Raw genomic sequence first — 5,799 nt, 5'->3', positions numbered from 1 at the left:
TGTCGATCCAATATGTCTATCACTTGTTGAAGGGAGGGATTGACGAGTTTCAAAATCTGTTCCCGTATGCGAACATCAGAAACGTTCTGTGCTATTGCATCACGTACCATAGTATCTGAATAAGGGAGTCCACATTCACACTCAAAAGCACAATCCCTTGTAAGGTCTTGCAATGTTGCAACCCACTCCCTATTAGTTTGACCGGCCGTACGTTTTGTACGAAAGAAAGTATACCTTTTTGCAACGACATTGACTGTTTCTTTGAAATAGGCGTCCAATGCCGTCAAAATTTCTTCGTAGGACAGAGTCGCTGCGTCGCGTCGGGGAAATAATTTCACTACCACACGGTACGTTTGCACCCCTACACACGGCAATAAATGAGGCTGCCGCTCGTTACCTTGAATTCTGTAGGCGGCGAGATGAAATCCAAACTGGCGTGACCACACCGTCCATGTTTCCTTAGCTGGTTCATAGGGCCTAAAAGGCCGTGCAACTGCGAGTTGTGGCTGCGGTAGCGGTGGAGCGGCGGCTGCCGCATCGTTTTGCAGTGCACGTCGACCCTGGACTTTAATGGCAAGGTCATCCCATCCTCGTCACCAAAAATTGTTGTGTCTAGACAAGATAGCCTAGACACAATGAGAGGAAGCCGAGAGGCACGTGCTGAGCTAAAGCAGGGTGCGTGAGGTCTGAAACAGGATACGTTATGAATGCTATAAAGAAAAGTACGTAGCTTCTTGAATACTTAACTTTAATCCATCCTTTTGGTACATCTGGAGATTGTGGCGATACAAGTGAGACTCTTTAGATACATGCAATGTTACTAATGGCGCCTTGCTAGGTCGTAGCCATTGACTTAGCTGAAGGCTATTCTAACTATTGGCTCGGCTAATGAGCAATGCCTCGTCAGTGTAGTCGCTAGCTACGTCGTCCGTACAACTGGGGCGAGTGCTAGTCCGTATCTCGAGACCTGCCTTGTGGTGGCGCTCGGTCTGCGATCACACAGTGGCGACATGCGGGTCCGACATGTACTAAGTGGACCGCGGCCGATTTAAAGCTACCACCTAGCAAGTGTGGTGTCTGGCGGTGACACCACAGGTAGAGTTTGTGTGTTTATTATAACGGCTGTCATACTAAATGCTTTGCTATAAAATGATCCTGGAGAAACAATACTCCACGTTGAATTTCATGTGGAGTTAATGGCTGTACAGGCCCATGTTATGAGCTTCGGGAATCAGCGATGTTTCTAAATAGACCTCTTGTTTTAAATTTTCGCCGGAGAAAATATTTGGTGACTATAAATGTTTTCGTAGGAAGGTCTGTCATTACATGTGCGGAACAGGGGGGACATTCGTCATGCTGGTACCACACTGACTGCCGACGTCCCGAGCTATGCCTTGCCGCGGCGGCATACCAAACGAACTCGATATACTTGACTGTATTTAGATTCCCGTCAATGAAACAGGGACCAATGATGCGGGTCTTGAGAAAGATACACCAAACGTTGATAGGCCAAGGACGTTGTTTTTATCCACTTCTTTGAGTCTGTGTGGATTTTCAGCTGACGATTAGTGCATATTGCGAAGATTGACTTGCTTGTGTTTTTCAAACGATGCTTCTTCGCTAAGCCACATCATACACAGGTACGCTGCATGACTTTGCACTTTTCCTATATGACATTTGGAGAACTGTAACCAATTTTGGACGTCATTACCATGAAGCTGTAGATGCAGCGAAATGGGGAGGTGAGGAAACGACTGGAATGCAGTTTTCGCAGAACATTTGTTCGGTTGCTCCCTCGGGTACTTCCGAGACTCCTCGCAGTGAGTGTTACCGCTGCTGAAGAGTCAGTTTTTTCTGTTACTCTATTAAGTGCTTGTTGTACAGGCCAATTTGAGGGTGTTTTGGGGGGCTCCCAAGTTCATTTCATTCAATGGTGATCCAGGTTACATATCATCGAAACAAACCAAAAAAAAGTCCCTTTAAAAATAATATTTGCCACAACCGGTCATCAAATATAAAATGATAATCAGCGATCTGGAGTCATGAAGCTTTTACTTTGTAACCTCTCCCTCACTTATCGACCTTAATGACAGTAAAAATTAAATTGCGTGCACCTAATGGAAATTTGGGAAAAGCAATCGTCAGCAAAGTTAATCTGTCGGTAAAGAGGGAGGAAAGGGTTACATCTAAATGAAAGGAAAATTGCAAATGAAATTGGTGGAAATTAATTTTGAAAAGGGGTTAAGTTAATAAAGAAAGTAAATGTGCGGTCGTTACATTAACAATTAACTGGCGTTAATTAGATATTTGAGATTTGGGGAAAATTACAGTCGCCAGTCCTATGGACAACTACTATAATAACTGAAAAAGAAAGGTTATTGCACATATAATTAGCACTAAAAGCGTGGCAACTGAAGGTTGACAGTGTTGTGTGAAAACTGAATGTTTGTCGGAAGTAATAAATTTCGCTACACTCTGACTTAATTTGGCAAATGAATTAATAAAACCGGAAAACTGAAAGTTAATTTAGTGACTGAAATAAAGAGTTAATTTTGTTTCTGAAGCACTACTAAATTCAATAAAATAAGGTTAGTCTTAACTTTGAGCTTGAATTAAATGATTCTGAACAATTAACAATAGTAAAATTTAGTACGTACCTAGCTGAGCTGCAGTCACAGGTAAGCTAAAATATGGTAACAAAACTCGCACTCTTAATTTGTGCTTGTGTAATCTAAATATTGTAGCCAGCTATGAATACCTTAACTGAACTTTGAAATTAAAGCAGTGAAATCGAATGATATTACTTAAATGCTGGCGTTTGAATTTCAACGACACTCGAGTTCATTTCGGAAAAGGAAGGGATCCTACTTGGTAATGCAATTGGGACAATGAGCAACAGATGTTCATGCTAAGTTGCTGTATTTTAGTGATGCTAATGGAATAGTTTGAAAAGCTGAGGTCTGCCATAAAGTTCCAAAACTTTATGTGCTTTCAGTCTTCCTTGTTGGTTGGTTGAAAGTTTGAAGTCGTTGATCGAGGAGGTGGCGACAATCACTCATTGTCGGCCGTAGCCGTTGCAGAGGCTGGATGTTGGCGCGCCTTCTCGACACGGTCACTAGGCGAACCGGGCTCTTAATGTGTGCCTGCTAATGTTTCCCATCCGCGACACCGTGCCAGAAACTATCATAGCAAGCCGAGCGCAATTACATGCTGCCAAACCCCGAAAGCGCGGCAACTCGCGGGAACGTCACAGAACACACCTGCTCCACCGCCCTACTCCAGCCAGACACACCTCTGCCCGCGCTCCACGCGGCAGAGTTAACACTACCAAAGATCCTAAGCACTTTGGTTCTCCACACGACCTATCGATGTCATCGTTCGATAGCATAGTTTTCCTTAGGCAAGACCCAGTGTAAAAAACAAGTAATATTTACAAAACAAACCAATTATACATCGACATAAATATATATATACAAATAGTAAAACAATTACAAAATATAAAGACACAGAAATGTCGTATCTTCAGGTAACAAAATAAGGAAAAAATTTATAGTACAATAGACGGAAATATGAGGATATGCATTTCCGGCGTGACAACTTCCACATTCCACATTACTCTGGATCGCCTCAACACTTGAACGGTGTCGAGCTTATACACTCTGTTTATTTTTATCTGAGACAACTAAATATTTCGAAAATGACGCATCGTACGAAAAAAAGTTCTAGGTGAGAAGTTAATGTTAATAAATAGGGCATCTGTCTGCGCTAGCCGACCGAAGTGGCCGTGCGGTTAAAGGCGCTGCAGTCTGGAACCGCAAGACCGCTACGGTCGCAGGTTCGAATCCTGCCTCCGGCATGGATGTTTGTGATGTCCTTAGGTTAGTTAGGTTTAACTAGTTCTAAGTTCTAGGGGACTAATGACCTCAGCAGTTGAGTCCCATAGTGCTCAGAGCCATTTGAACCATTTTTTTGTCTGCGCTACAGCTGGCCACCTCCGAACCACACCTCCTGCGTGGGCGGGGCCATCTCTGTATTTCCATTTTATTGCGTATTCAGATTCTACGCCAAAAATACTCACGGTACTCAAACCGTGGTTTTCGTCATAGACGGCGCTATAGTCTACAGATATCATGCGTGCCTGTTTTTACAATTAAAGACCGACGCATCTGATATTACATTTCTTCTACGACGTACGAGGGTTGTTTGTAAAGCTCCCGGAACGGAATAGAAAAAAAGTACTTACATCACTGAAACTTTTATTTTTCAATGTAGTCTCACTTTATAGATTAATGCACTTGGTCCAACGATGTTCCGATGTTTTGACTGTTGTTTTGTCTCTATGGTATAGTAGTGCACCCAAGTTTCATATCTGATCACAAACTCGCGCAAAAAACCTATTTCTTTTCTCCTAAAACGGGCCACACATTGTTGCGATATGTCCATTCTCGAGCGTTTTTGATCAAGCGTCAAGAGTCACGGCACCCATCTTGCGGATAATTTTTTCATTTCTAATTCTTCAGTTAAAATGTGATATGCCCTTTCAGATGACATCTGGCAATCGTGAGCAACTTTACGCACTTTGAATCGGCGATCGTCTATGACCATTTTGCCCACTTTTGCAATGATTTCTGGATTAGTGACACATCTTGGCCGACCACTGCGCGGATCATCATCTAAGCTCTCCCGACCAAACTTAAATTCATTTGTCCACTTGGCAACAGTTGAATATGAAGGAGCAAAGCCTCTCCAGTGTATTCTGGAAATCGTCATGAATGTCCTTTGCTTTCATACGTTTCTTTACGAAGTGCTTAATCACTGCTGGAATCTCGATTTTTTCCATCTTCTCAAATCACTACGTCGCCGCCACAGCTCTCTTCCAAGAGCACTGGCGTGGCACGCGTTTACAGCCAACACTCCAATGAATGTCACGTGGACAACTCGGTGCGCTAGCGCCTCTAGCACTTCTCGTGGTGGTTCCGAGAAATTTTCAAACTACCCTCGTAGATGTAAACCTTTGTGTTCGTATTTATGTACGAAATTTACTTTGGTGTGGCATATTTGATTGCACAGTACAATATGGTCAGCTGTTGCAAAGCCTGGTTAGGAGCTACGTTTAGCATCTGGCCATTGGAGTGCTTGAATTCGGTAAGTATCCATCAGTATCAGCTCATGGACATTTTACGTTATTCCAATTGTTGTAATTTATAGCCCTCCGGTACCCACGTAGCTGCCAGCGCGAGATTTTACGGCTGTCGGCTGGAAACACCTTCCGAGATCTGTCACGCTGATGACAGAGTTCGAGGACGACCACCGAAATCAACCCTGTACGGAGCAGAATACTACGTTATTATTTGCCTGAAATGTCGATGTCTAGCCATATTATTTGTACTGCACCATCACATTTGCAACACTCAAGCAACGTCTGGATATTGGTATCCACTGTTAGAATACAAAGGCTCACATTTACATCGTAAACGAAATAAAGACTCAAATGTGACGGTTCTGAGTTGCAAAAACCGGCACACTTGATATTTGCCGATTACGGAGCCGGATACAACGAATGGGGAACAATTGTGTGAGCAAATCGTGCGTACTTCTTGGTGTAGAATCCGAATACGCAATAAAATGGGGGGACGGGGGGAGGAAAATTGCCATTTGAAAGTACAAAATCGACCCCCCGCTCACTCAAGGAGGGGTGATCACGAGGTGGCCAGCTGTTGCATACACAGGTGCTCTATTTACTAATATTAACTTTTCACATAGAAATTTTTTTTTTCCTACGGTGTATCGTTTCCGAGA

The sequence above is a fragment of the Schistocerca americana genome, chromosome 9 (genome assembly GCF_021461395.2).
Source record: "Schistocerca americana isolate TAMUIC-IGC-003095 chromosome 9, iqSchAmer2.1, whole genome shotgun sequence".
Taxonomy (NCBI): Eukaryota; Metazoa; Arthropoda; class Insecta; order Orthoptera; family Acrididae; genus Schistocerca; species Schistocerca americana.
This window is presented reverse-complemented; position numbering follows the sequence as displayed.